We start from the raw sequence: 14,628 nt of genomic DNA, 5'->3' as shown, positions 1-14,628 counted from the left end.
TGATAAACCCTCAAACTTTCGTGAAGTTACCAAACCTTGATGATTTGATGCATCAATTTCTTCAATTCGATGAAGCAGGTAATATACAAGACATGGATAACGAATTCAGGCAACTCAAGTCGAATCTTATGGGGCAAAAATTGAGTGACCCGGATATAACATGGTTCCAGCTGTTGGATGTCAAAAGGCGTGATGACGTTTGTAAGACATTTTTTGATGACATTCATCAGCCTGTGTTGAGTTAATATTTTTGCTTTACAGTGCCAACAAAACAAAGTCCGGAAATCGGTTGGCTCCCACAATTATGGACTCTATTTTGAAAGCTAAGAACTATGTATCGGCTCTAGGAGGAGCGTCAAGGGTGAAGTTGAAGGATAATTTGAAGGCAGTTCAACAAAACCGTGTAAAAACATCATACAATTCATAGGCGGAAAACTTTTCTATAATTTATTTTGTTGTATTGATACGACTTAAACAAACCATAAATAAGAACAATAAATTCAAAATGAAAATAAACATTTGTTTCCATTTTTCCGTTAGTGTTTTGATACAGATTTTTTATACAGATTTTTTGGCTAAAAAAAACAGATATACAGATTTTTTTTCGAAAATTTTACAGAATTGAATGTGGCAACCTGATAGTAACAATGAAGATCAACTGCTATCCTGAGAGGTTGTTCTGCCCAGAATTTTGCATATGGATGTTACTTAGAAGCAACGGATAATAGTGACAAAAACGCACAAACAATAGTTCCTTCAGACTATGGTTTTTATACATTCATCTATGCAATCTTATAATTTATAGATCCAAGTTTTACTGTATACTATAACAACAATTGTATTTTTTTTATAAACAACTTCGGTTTCTTATTTTTCTTTGTTTCGTCGAGGGTCGAGTAGATAGAAGATAGAAGCATCTGTCTACGTTGTGGTAGATTGGCACAGTTTTGGTTCGTAATTGATTGTCGAATACGAATGTTAGGTCAATAGAATCATTACAAAATGGCACGACATCGGCACCGTTGTCGACACTATTTTCGGGGACCTATCTGATACAACAAATTATCTTGTATTTAATGCCGGAAACTTGCTCGAGCATTATTATGAATGAAAAATTACACTCCAAATATAACGATTTGTCGGAATCTATATCGTTGAAAATAACGATATGCTGTCGAATGTCTCCAATCATCGAGATGTTTGACATTTTCCTGCGCAGATGCGCAGTATTATTACTGATAACACGCTCCCTCCCCCTACACCACCAAAACAAACACAACAAGGATTGCTGGCCGGCTTTTGTCGGTGAGCTGATGGTAAACATTCCTGCGAACGATTCACCAAAACAATACACTTCGCTCCGAATTGTACACTGTGGAAAATACGGAGTCTGCGCCGTTCGACGTAAACAGTTCGCTTCCGTCTTCCGTTCCTTCCGCACATTTCCCTACGTCTACCCTAATGGAAATTTGAAAATGTATCCTTGCCACAAAGGAAAAGTGGTGAGTTGTATTATTCCCTTCGCACGGGATAGTCACGTCAAAACATTATTCAACGTTTCATAAAAATGGCCGTCTGTTCCAGCTCGGTTGTGGTTTCGGGGTATTTTCTCGCTGGTAGAAAGTGAATTTTCGGTGAAAGTAAGGTGTTGCAAAGTTTTTGGAAAGTGGTTTTCGAAAAGAATCGAATATGTCCAAAGTGGTTCCCGAAGGCAACGAATTTTGATTAGAGGAAAGCAGCAGTGGAAAGTTCTACGCCCATTTTCCAATTTCTAATTACCTACATCTTGTTGCATCAAATATAGGATTTATGTGAGGATGGTTTAAATACAAGGTATCTATTCTGCCTTAGAAGTCTACTGTTCTAGATGTTTAATAATCAATAACTGGCATACTGAGGCCCCCACAATTCATCGTAAATGGCATCCTATACTCCAATATCTAACTTCCTTCGTGCGAAATGAAATACTTGTGCTGAAATATTTATACTCGATTTCATGACCGGTACGGCTGGAATCCATTTATAGCTATCGGGCAAAGGAAACTAGGTATAAAATTTCACCGATTTAATATTCATAACACATAAAACAGCCCCCGCGCACGTTATACCACCAGGGGTAGTCATAATTTTCCACCGCTCGTACCGAGAGGCGGAAGAGACGGAAAGCCCGATTATGTAAACTATTCCTATCACAACTTGTGCACATTCCGGAAGCTGTGTCAGAAGTATCATCAAGCGGCACAATGTTCAAACCCAGTTCATTTCGGTGCGCGCCTTTGATCCTGCAATAAAAACTGAAATTGCAACACGTTATCGTTCGTCTACGGAGAGGAATGCAATTTAGCCATGACCTATATAATTTACGAAAGGACCAAGAAAGCTAAACCAGTGGGTAGGGAGATAGGGTAGGGTCGAATTCAGATGGAGTGTGGGATCGTGTTGTGCAACGGATTCATGAAACTTGTATAGTTGAAAGCTGGTATTTCGGAGGGAATTGTTTTGCATATATGATTGGAAAAGAGCAAACCCAGGTGTTTTTGTACGGTGCTACGATTCGTTTTCTATTCCCCTGGAAATTTTATCTGTATGTAGACATGTATTTTGGTATACGGTTTTAAAAACATTAAAAATCCTAATAGCAATCTGAGCTCTCAAACATCGATCGATTTGATATGAGATGTGGGACCGCATTTTGAGGCGAGCTTATAGCATTATTTTTTCCAGTAGTTCAATTTTGTTGAGAATTTCATGGAAAGCTTCAATGTTTTCCTGGCACAGTTTAGTTCAGTTCAGTAAACGATTTCGAACATGCCATGTTGAGATTGACTAATAAGATACGAAAAACAAAGTTGCATGATGTGCAGGGGGAGAGTGGTCGTGCTATTTTTGACGATTCTGTTTAATTTTCCAAGAAATATTGTAGTTTTCTTAACATTGATTTATATTGTATGTTTTATTTGGCGCATAACTGTGGGTCCAAATTGAACCTTTTTTTGATTTGACACTGCAATCGAAGATTTTTTTTACGCGAGAGAGTCACGTGGAAAAATTTTAGTGATAACTACATAATTGCGGAAAAGCTCACTTCGCGCTCAGTTGATCTGATGAACAGAACTTTTGCTCGGCAACTTAATCCAGGGTTATGGAAAAGGCAGGATTGTGATTTCTACATGGGCTGCAGAGTCCCGGGATTTTTCTTTAAAACAATGGTTTTTTCGGCAAAGCTGTATTCATTTCTTAACATAGTTTACTTCGAGGGCACTACACTTGGTATAGCGAGTTTCCAACATTTCGATTCTCTTTCTGTAGTACGAACCGTCTAAGTCTTCGAAATATGCCTAAGTGCCACTCTGCAGACGGCCTATTAGACTCAAGAGTGTGGTAATGGATCCACGTGTCATCCATTGTCACGAAACGTCGAAAGAAGTCCACTCGATTACGCTTCAACAACGCCAAACCGGCTGATGAATCATCAACGCGCCGCTTTTTTTGGTCGACGGTCAGCAAATGCGACACTCACTCGTTCTTCTCAAATACCTACGGTCTCAGCTAACTCGCGTAACTTCACTTTATGGTCGTTCAAAACGAGTCGATGCAACTGTCTTACGATTTCTGGATTCGTAGCCTCTTTTGGCCTTCCAGAGCGAGGTGCATCTGCGGTGCTTGTAAGGCTCATTTTAAATACACTAAACCACCGAATAACTGTTTTTCTCGAAGGAGTAGCAGTGGAATAACATTTCGTCAACCATTGCATTGATTGTTCGGGAGTTTTGCCCATCAAAAAACAATATTTGATCAAAATACGATATTCCTCTTTTTTCATTTCCGATACGAATGCTCAGGTAGTGTTACAGTTACACAACTGTAGTTTCTGAACAAATAAACGAAATGTCATGGAATTTCACACATAAGCTAGTGACAGATGAACTTCTCGTTCATGAATCCTGTTCATCATGCACTAATACAACCCTTCCATGTCTAACCAATGGTTCTCAGATTTTCACTAAAAGTGGTAGTTTTGATTCTTATCGCAAAATATTAGACAGGTATTTATTATTGTTTTTCATTAGGGTGCCCATTTCCATTTTAGGGTGGTCTGAAAATTAAACTTTTTTCTCTCTTTTCCAAAAATTACGTTTTTCAAGACATCATAACTTTTGAATCACTAGACCGGTTAATATGATCAACATAACAACATTAAAGTTAATTATTTTTTAGTGCACAAAGTCTTCAGCTTGCAAGGAAAAATATAAAAAAATATAGCGCTCTTGGACCCGAGATCATTGAACTTTAAAAAAAAAGACAAACGTAATCAATGATTAAGAAAACGAAATTCTATTTTTTTTGTAGATGCAATATAATTTCATAAAAGACTAGGTAATTTGCTTTAATTTGATATGTCGATCATCTGAATAGATCTATTTGTTCTGATGATCAAAAGGCCGTTGTGCTGGAATTAGAGCGCCAATTCAACTCTCTGATGTTTGGTTAAAACATTAGCCGTGTGCAAAGTGATATTTGTATCGCCCAATAGCAATGCTGTCTTGTATTCGGAAATTGTTGGAGAAAATGATCTTGTTTCGCCTTGATCGATGGGTTCAAACGAATGGCCTACTCTCAGATACACAATGTGGGTTCCGCAGGGGCAAGGGGACGAATAATTGTCTTGCGTGGCTTTCTTCAGAAATTCAAATGGCTTACGCCGAAGAAAAAAAAACAAATGGCTTCAGTATTCTTGGACATAAAGGGGGCCTTCGATTCAATTTCAATAGAGGTCCTGTCAGACAAACTCCATTCTCGGGGTCTGCCGCCTCTATTGAATAATATAACTTGCTTTGTGAGAAACCTTTGGATTTTTTCTCATGGGAATTCGACAGTAAGTCGGATCTCCTACATGGGACTTCTATGTAAGCGATATTGACAATTGCCTTACACAAAATTGCAGCTTAAGACAACTTGCAGATGATGGAGTGGTGTCTGTCGTAGGATCAAACGAATCCGACCTGCAAGAACCCTTACAAGATACTTTGAACAATTTTTCAACCTGAGTCATTGGCCTAGGGATCGAATTCTCCAAGGAGAAAACAGAGATGGTGGTTATTTTCTAGGAAGCATAGACCAGCAAAACCAAAGCTTCAATTTTTAGGTAAACCGACCACTCATGCTATGTCATTCAAGTATCTTGGGGTTTGGTTCGACTCCAAATGTAAAAAGTATAAACTTTCTCCGTACAATTACTGGCACCTGGTGGGGAGCCAATCCCGACGATCTTATAATGTTGTATCGAACAACTATTCTCTCAGTGATGGAGTATGGCAGTTTCTGTTTTCAATCAGCTGCCAAAACACACCTCATTAAACTCGAGCGAATTCAGTATCTTTGTCTCCGTATGGCGTTGGGATGTATGCCCTCAACGCATACCATGAGTCTCGAGGTTTTGGCAGGCGTACTCCCACTAAAAGATCGCTTCAATTTATTATCTCTTCGGTTCCTCATCCGGTGTAAGGTTATGAACCCATTGGTGATCCGAAATTTTGAGTAACTGATCAAGCTAAATTTTCACTGTGGATTCATGAGTCCATATCTTGAATTCATCTCCGTGCAGGTTGATCCTTCTTCGTATGTTCCCAACCGTGTTTGTTTTCCTGACTACATCAATTCCTCTGTGCATTTTGATCTGTTAGTGAAGCAGGATATCCATGGAATATCAGATTATCTTCGATCGAGGATTGTTCTAACGATCTTGTCCAACTCATGTCCAATCACTGTTAATTAGATGCACTACTCTTCCGTTTTAATCCGGCCAGCAGCAATCTCTGCGTTTGTGGCCAAGGTTATCACGACATCGAGGTCGTGCGAGGGGTATCTGGTCCCCAGGTCGAACTTAGAAAACTCCCTTCGGGCCCGAGGAAAACAACTCAATATGCCGGTGAGAGATGTGTTGGCTCGGTTAGACCTTGATTACATGTCCCAAATATATGTTTTCCTTAAACATAACTCGCATAACTGCATAACTCGAAAACTAATCACGCTAATGGAGCCAAATTTGGCATGGGAAGGTTTTAGTAGTCACGAAACATTTCTATGGTAAATAGGAAATCTCTGAGGGAGGGGGGCTGGCATACAAATGAAGCATACATTTCTCCATTATTCCTGAACTAATCAAATTTTAGGGGGCAAGAAACATTTTTAAGGTGGTTCAACACTCCTCCGACCTTTCTATGGGGGGCTGCCATAGAAATGAAACACAAATTTCTGCATAACTCGAGAACTAATCAAACAAATGGAACCAAACTTAGCATGTAGAGGTTTTAGGGATCGATAAACGTTTCTATGGTAATTCTACACTTCTCCTGCTCTGCAAGAAACATCGGGCTGCTGTTCTATTAATAACTACACAACAATGATCATATCAACTGTCTTCGCTGTCCGGTGGTCTAACTGGATAATGGAAGAACAGAAGGATTACTCTTAAGTCGAAAAATGGCAATTGTGTAATATGCTATTTATAGATATGATAAACATGTGACATGTACACGATTTAAATTCGGCTCCGCTAAAATGCTTCTTCCTCTTCTTAAATGGCACTAACGTTCCTAAAGAAACTACGCCGCCACAACGTAGTATTACTTGCGTCATTTTTATTAGTACAGGTCGGACTCGATTAAAGGGTGTGTCACATCAAATTGCATCACGGAAAAAACGCTGTAGAAATTCGCCCAGTAGACCGATCCTTTTGAAAATTTTAGACAGTAAAATAAAAACTATTAAACAACTTTTGGCATTTTCTTTTTATTCATACTTCGAGCCCAAGCCCGTATGCTCGCACCTTCCTCTTTACCCCGTCCATAAGGTTCTGTACAACGTCAGGTTGTAGTTTTTTTTTGAACAGAAATCCATTTTCTCTTGAAGTCCGCCTCCGATTTGACAACTTTTGGGTTCTTCCGGAGGGCCTGCTTCATAATCGCCCAATATTTCTCAATTGGGCGAAGCTCCGGCGCGTTGGGCGGGTTCATTTCCTTTGGCACGAAGGTGACTCCGTTGGCTTCGTACCACTCCAACACGTCCTTTGAATAGTGACACGAAGCGAGATCCGGCCAGAAGATGGTCGGGCCCTCGTGCTGCTTCAATAGTGGTAGTAAGCGCTTCTGTAGGCACTCCTTAAGGTAAACCTGCCCGTTCACCGTGCCGGTCATCACGAAGGGGGCGCTCCGCTTTCCGCAAGAGCAGATCGCTTGCCACACCATGTACTTTTTGGCAAACTTGGATAGTTTCTGCTTGCGAGTCTCCTCCGGAACGCTGAATTTGTCCTCTGCGGAGAAAAAAAAACAGGCCCGGCAGCTGACAAAAGTCCGCTTTGACGTAGGTTTCGTCGTCCATTACCAGGCAATGCGGCTTCGTCAGCATTTCGGTGTATAGCTTCCGGGCTCGCGTCTTCCCCACCATGTTTTGCCTTTCGACGCGGGTAGGAGCCTTCTGAACCTTGTATGTACGCAGGCCCTCCCGCTGCTTGGTCCGCTGGACGAATGAACTTGACAAATTCAGCTTATTGGCGACATCCCGGACCGAACTTCTCGGATCACGTCTAAACTGCTTAAGCGCGTAGCTTGTGATCTTTTTCACTGACGGAGCATCCATTTTTGCCGTTCTTCACCTTCCGGTCGATGGTTAGGTTCTCGAAGTATCGTTTTAGTACTCTGCTGACCGTGGATTGGACGATTCCCAGCATCTTGCCGATGTCCCGATGTGACAACTCCGGATTCTCGAAATGAGTGCACAGGATTAATTCACGACGCTCTTTTTCGTTCGACGACATTTTTCCAAATTTACGAAAAATTGAAAAATTGGTACGAAGCCAACGGGGTCACCTTCGTGCCAAAGGAAATGAACCCGCCCAACGCGCGGGAGCTTCGCCCAATAGAGAAATATTGGGCGATTATGAAGCAGGCCCTCCGGAAGAACCCAAAAGTTGTCAAATCGGAGGCGGACTTCAAGAGAAAATGGATTTCTGTTAAAAAAAACTACAACCTGACGTTGTACAGAACCTTATGGACGGGGTAAAGAGGAAGGTGCGAGCATATGGGCTTGGGCTCGAAGTATGAATAAAAAGAAAATGCCAAAAGTTGTTTAAGGGGGTATTCTAGTGTAGAGACACGAATTTCGGACGTTTTTTCGAACTCCGTAAAAATAAAACAAAGAATATTTTTACTATCCATTATATCATTATTCGTTTATCTATCTTTCAACAATAAAACAAAAATAGGACGGAAAAAAATATTCATAATTAGAATAGTTACATGCTGGTGAAGTGAGGGTGTTCAAAAAAAAGTTGTGCCATGGCGTACACGATTCCAGTCCTTCTGGTTATCTGAAACAAAAAAATCGAACAGATTCTGAATCAGTAAAGATGTCGCTATGGCATGAACCTCGGACAAGTCAAAAACATGGGTTTTAACAAAATGGCGGCCGTTTGAAAACAAAAATGCTGTTTAAAACGGTTGTTTTTTATTGGTTCATGCGATAGAGAGATGTATGCAGATTATTTTCATATAAATTTGACATAAATCGGTTCAGTAGAACTTGAGATATCGTGTACGCCAGTTAGAAAAAAACTAGTTCCGAGAGAAACGCGTTTGAAGTTCATTGTGATGGCCGTAACATGTTAGATACCACATCACTAAGATGGCTCTAACTAGGTAAATAATAGGATTTTCGATAAGTCCTTTCTAGAGTATATTCTTGAATGCCTAAACTACAGAAATATGGTAAAAAAAAATTTCGATTTTTTCAGATTTCTAGACTAGAATACCCCCTTAATAGTTTTTATTTTACTGTCTAAAATTTTCAAAAGGATCGGTCTACTGGGCGAATTTCTACAGCGTTTTTTCCGTGATGTAATTTGATGTGACACACCCTTTATACAGACTCGATTATATGTGATTCGATTATATACAATTTTGGACTTGATTATATACAGTTTGAAATTATTTTTTTTTTTCATTTCAAATATTTATATTTATTTATTTATATTTATTCATTTGCCAACAGATACAATGGTTATCCCAATAACATGAAAATTACGACACTACACATATTAATTAAAAACTCTACGGAAACAACTCTTATTTCTACAACGTGAAACATTAAAGTCAAACACATCGTAGTATCTGTTGAAGACACGGCACATCCTTCGCATGGGCTCGTTAAATCCATAATTTGTTCGCGAGGGATGGACGCATAAGAAAACGTGAGAGCGTAAATTACGGCGGCGGATGTTTATGTTAAGACAGCTTAACAGCGAAGTACAGTCGATGTTACCTTGAAGCAGGTCACCAATGAAGCATGCCATCGTGATGTTACGTCTCGCCTCAAGTGATTCCAAGTGTATTAACATGCAACGACTTTTGTAGCTGGGCAAGTTGTGGACGTCATTCCAAGGAAGATGCCTCAGAGCGAAACGGATAAACTTTCGTTGGATTGCTTCGATGCGGTTCACCTCGTTTTGGTAGTATGGGCACCACACTACAGCCGAATATTCCAGTATTGGTCGAACCAAAGAACAGTACAAAGCCTTAAGGCAATATATATCCTTGAATTCTTTGGCGAAGCGGAACATGAACCCGAGTTGAGATGAAGCTTTCGACACCACGTAGGCGACATGGTCCTTGAATGTAAGCTTGGAATCAAGTAGTAATCCAAGATCCTTGACCGTCGATTCCCGTTTCAAGCTTATCCCCGATAGAACATAGTTGTGTTGAAATTATAGAGCATTTCGATGCATTGAGTGACATGCGGTTTAGTTGGCACCACTCGGCGAAAGCTTCTAATTGCAGCTGTAGAAAAACAGCATCGCTTGGTTTCCGTATCACGAGATACAACTTGAGGTCGTCGGCGTACGACGACTTGCGGCATTGTAGCGGCAGAATGTAGTTGACGTCATTCATATACAGCAGAAACAGGAATGGCCCTAGATGGCTGCCTTGAGGAACGCCAGATGTCACGGGGAAGGAAGGAGCAACATAGTCCGCAATTTTGACAGACATGCTTCGACCAGTCAAATAAGAAGAAAGCCAAGCAAGCAGGTCGTTCTGAACACCTAACCTGTCATACTTAGCCAAAGCAATGTCGTGATTCATTTTATCGAATGCTGCAGAGAGGTCTGTATATATAGCATCTACTTGATGGCCTTGCTCAATTTCACGGATGATGTAGGAAGTGAACTGTACTAAATTGGTAGTCGTTGAGCGCTTAGACATGAAACCATGCTGGTCCATCGAAATGCAGTGAGCGAAGTTTTGAACCAATTCTTCGAGAATAATTAGCTCGAGAAGTTTCGACGTAGCACTTAAAGCGGCTATTCCACGATAGTTCGATACAGTCCTTTTGCAACCCTTTTTGTGAATCGGAAAAACGTAAGATTCCTTCCAGCAGGATGGGAAGTCACCCGACCTCAGGGAGAGATTGAAAGTATTGGCTAGAGGTGTTGCTAGAGCAATCAAGCAGCGTTTCAGGACCAAGGACGGAATACCATCAGGACCGGAACCCCTCGAACTTTTCAGTTGACTCCCGGCTGAGATAACCATTTCTCTCGTAATAGTAAACGGACCACTTGAGAAGGATGAGAAAGGAACGTTGCGAGATGCAGCTGCTACGTCCTGGCTGTTTGTTCGTTCGTTACTGAAAACGCTGCTAAACTGTTTACGAAATAATTCTGCAATATCTGGAATGGTTGCAGCGTTCACTACACCGTTAGTCATGGTTGAGGGGAGACCTGTTTCCTTCCTTTGACTATTCACGTGTTGCCAGAACCTCTTAGGGTTGGATTTCAGACGACGTTGGAGCTGTCTTAGGTGCGCTTGATGTAGTTGATCGTTCAACCGCCTGTAGTCCGAATTAGCCTTGGAATAACGCGTTTTCGTGGATTCGGTATGAAGTTTGGCATGTTCCCGAAGAGCTGCCCTTTTCCGTTTCTTCAAACGCTTAAGCTTCGAGTTCGACCATGCAGGTTTAACAGGTACACGGTTAGTTCGCTTAGGTACAAATTGATCAATGGCATAGATTATGATGCACGATACCGTTGATGCTGCGTAGTTGCGATTGGCCAATTCTTCATCCCAATTAACGTTTGAGAGGAAATTGTTCATCTCGTCGAAGTTGGCTTTGTCGAAGTTGTAGTATATGCTCTCTGTCGTGTCTTTGTAATCACATTGTACGCAAATATCAATGCTGACCAGCAACGGGGGATGATGTATGCAACTTTTCACTAGCGGAGCAGGAGCTGGTATTACGGAGCAACTGGAACTCATTTCCTCACTCACAAAGCAGAGGTCAAGTATACGGTTGTTACGATTCATAACTCCGCTCTTTTGTCCGAGTCTTGAAGTGCGATAAGCATCCAACAGATTACGGGATGCGAGTCCAGTCGATGAGTCAGATGTAGGGAAATAAAAATCATGGGTGTTCTGCTCCCATCTCACATCACGCAAGTTGAAATCTCCAAGGATTGTCAAACTGTCCTTCGCGCCCATAAGAGAGATAATCCAGTCGAGCGACGACAAGTGCTTTTCGATAAGAATATTGTCGTTTACACGATCCGGAGGAATATACACCACACAGATGAAAAGCGTTGAGTCGCCCGCTTCGATCGACACCTACAATTGCTCAACCGTCAGGCTTTCGGGAGGGGATAGTAACAGTGACTTATAGAGAGAACGAATAACCAACAACACTCCGCCACCAGACCTTTTGTTGCTGTTGGAGGGTGATCGATCTTGTCGGAAAACGGCGTAATTACTATCGAAGAGCTGGCTTGAAATTTTGTTGTCATTGAGCCATGTTTCAGTAAACGCGTAGATGTCGTAGCAGCCGTCGCTGCAAGCAGTCGCGTACTTCGCTAACGAGGTGTTAATTCCGCCAAGGTTTTGGTAATACAGGAGGACAGTTGAACCGTTGGCATCAGCGACGTTGGGAATAGAGATTCCGCCAATGACCTGTGGTATTCCGCTGCAATTCGACGAAGCATCAAGAGAAGGAGCGTCGTGAATAATAAGATACTTGCCTGTCAACACAGGCTGGAAAACCCTTTCACCAGCCTCGACCGCAGGGCCAGGACGACTTCGACTGCAGGAACCAGCAAATCGCTCGACTGGGTCGGGTGGATCCAGGGCTTCCGAAGCACAGTACACATTGCGTCCTGGTGTATCCACAACCGTTTGCAGTGAGTAAGAATAACTGGGTTCAGCTGGGGAGGTTGAGGATCTTGCGTCGTCAGAAGGGCGTTGACTGATTTCGAAAGCGACACGGCAAACCGATGGTCTATAGCTTAACGTGGAGCTGCAATTTTGAAAAGCATCAGGGGCAGAACAGACACCAATACACGCGTACTTGCCTTGAAGTGCCGACTGGGAGACCCCTTCCGAGCCTCCGTAAACAGGTCCAGGACGACTGAGACGGCAGCATGTATGGTATTGATACTTTGACGATGTTGATGGCACGACTGTTACGGGGTTAGAAGAGGTTCCCAAAGTGCTTTTGAGCATGCGTCCTGGTGAAAATGATGCCGATGTTTCTAAGCAGCCCTGTCTAAGGGCTCCGTTATGACAGATGGATTTGGTGGTTTCTTGTTCGAGTGTGCCGTTGAAGATAGCCTGACAACTTGAACCCCGTTTTTTGATCGATTCTCCTCGAATTCACGAAAACGAACGTTCACTGGCCATGAATTGGTAGAGAGAGCCTTTTCTCTGTGCCCGTCATCGATGCCTACTTTGAAAGATACGAACCGGAGCGAATTGAGGTCCGTCCCTTTTGGAACCAATTTTATCACTTTCGGTGACACGTCCGGCAGCTCAAGGCACTCGCTGACCAGTGCGGCGATCTGGCTCTCCGAAGTAGTTGGATGGAAGGCTGTCAGATAGACCCATACCAATTGGTCCTCAGCACGGCGATCGATGTTTACAGTTCTTATGGTATGTGCAGCTTTCGTGCCAGCATTACCTTGAGTTCTCGTTGATTTAGGTGTAGGGTGGTGGTCGCTCGATAAGATATGCTGACGTATTGACGTGGGTAGTTGTGTGTTAAATACTGGAACAGCCGAGCTCGTTGAAGCCACCGCACGTTGGTTATAAATGTTGCTAGGCAGTGGTGACTCTGATGAAATAACACCGTTAAATTCACGTCGAACGTCGTTGGCAGATCTCTTGTCATACACGTTGGTTGTAACAATTGGCGGTGGCGCTGGTACAGGTGAGGTCTGCACAATTGAATCACATATCAGTGGTGTAGTATCTTGTCTGGCAACGGCCGGACATATACTAGCAGGAGTCTTACCATTGACAGTTGATAAAATCGGCAAAACTGATTTATTGTTCTGGGTACTATGTGTGATGTTTTTTGCACAAGAAGAAAATAGTTCAGGAGCTGAACTGGAAAGCTTCTTGTGTATAGAAGTAAATCGGGCACCGGCAGGTGGATGTCTGCCGTTCAATGCGGGAAGGGTCGGATTTACGTTGATCGATGTGTCGACAGAAGCCTCAGTCCTGATCCTCTTTCTAATCATGAAAGATGCTAAATGAGCAGGAGAACTGCTGCTCGTTCTATTACGCTTGCCAGCGTTCACATTAGCAGGGCGGTCGACGAGGAATGAATCAAACACTTTACTGAATTCAAGCTGCATGTTGTTAATTTCTTCCTCGAAATTGCGCGAGTCATGTTGTACATTTGATCGTGGTCCGAGGTGATTACAGCAGCTGGAGCGTGGTAGATTTTGGCCGTATGCACGACAGAGGGAGCGGGTCGCATCGATCTGTGCATTGATTAGCCGGATGATGGACGAGAGACGTTCGTTCATTTGAGATAACGCTAGCGAATGTTGGTCTACGATAGCTTTGGAGTTGCGACAGTGTGCGCACATCCATTCTGCACCGGGACAATCTCGGATAATTTTATACTGATTGCCCGAGACACCGGCGCACTTAAGATGGTATGGCTTATCGCATTTCCAGCATGCGATTCTGCTGCTACGAGCAGATGCTGTAAAGCAAGGGTTCGCTTCGCATCTCTTTGCCATTCTCAGGCAGCAAAAAACACTTTAGTTTTCTATAAAAGATCGCGTAACTTAGATGTGATGCGCCTACAGTTAGATGACCACCGAGCTTATTCGTGATTTATACCAAGATGCAAGCTTTGTAGTATACATCTTTCACGGCAGATGTCGCTTCGAACGAAAAAATCGGCGTGGATAGTAGTACGCTTTTGTTGATTAGTAAAACCAAACAAAAACACAACACACGCAAAATGTGATACTATATCACAACAGCACTACGGTGCGATATACAAAAACACATATACAGCACAGGACCGATAGAGAAGCTTCGTAAGCTTATGGGCGAGAACAAACGGGGTAAAAAAACACGTAAAAAACGTAAATAAACAGGACTGTAGAAAAAACAGAAGTCCACACAAAGCAGTGATGCCAGTAATTTCATAATAAAATATGACTTATTCCAAGCTAAAATGTAACCTTTCAACGTTGAAGTGGAATTCAAGTGGCTGTTATGAGTACAGTGGGGCAAAAATAGTGATTTTTGAAGATTTTGCTTGAATTTTCACCAGGACTTGTTTGTATCGATA

General features: G+C 42.1%; 1 protein-coding gene across 3 annotated transcripts in view; it reads left to right on the top strand.

Moving 5' to 3' along the window:
• The first annotated feature begins 1,511 nt into the window (after positions 1-1,511).
• Positions 1,512-14,628, top strand: part of LOC129776374 (uncharacterized) — a 39,563-nt gene continuing 26,446 nt past the window's right edge. For all 3 annotated transcript variants that reach the window (XM_055781971.1, XM_055781970.1, XM_055781969.1), the window contains exon 1: positions 1,512-1,833. The gene's annotated coding sequence lies outside the window, so the exon portion shown is untranslated. The remainder of the gene's footprint in view (positions 1,834-14,628) is intronic.

Source organism: Toxorhynchites rutilus, chromosome 3 (assembly GCF_029784135.1).
Source record: "Toxorhynchites rutilus septentrionalis strain SRP chromosome 3, ASM2978413v1, whole genome shotgun sequence".
NCBI classification, from domain to species: Eukaryota; Metazoa; Arthropoda; class Insecta; order Diptera; family Culicidae; genus Toxorhynchites; species Toxorhynchites rutilus.
The sequence above is the reverse complement of the archived record's forward strand: the minus strand, read 5'-3'. Positions and strand labels throughout refer to the sequence as shown.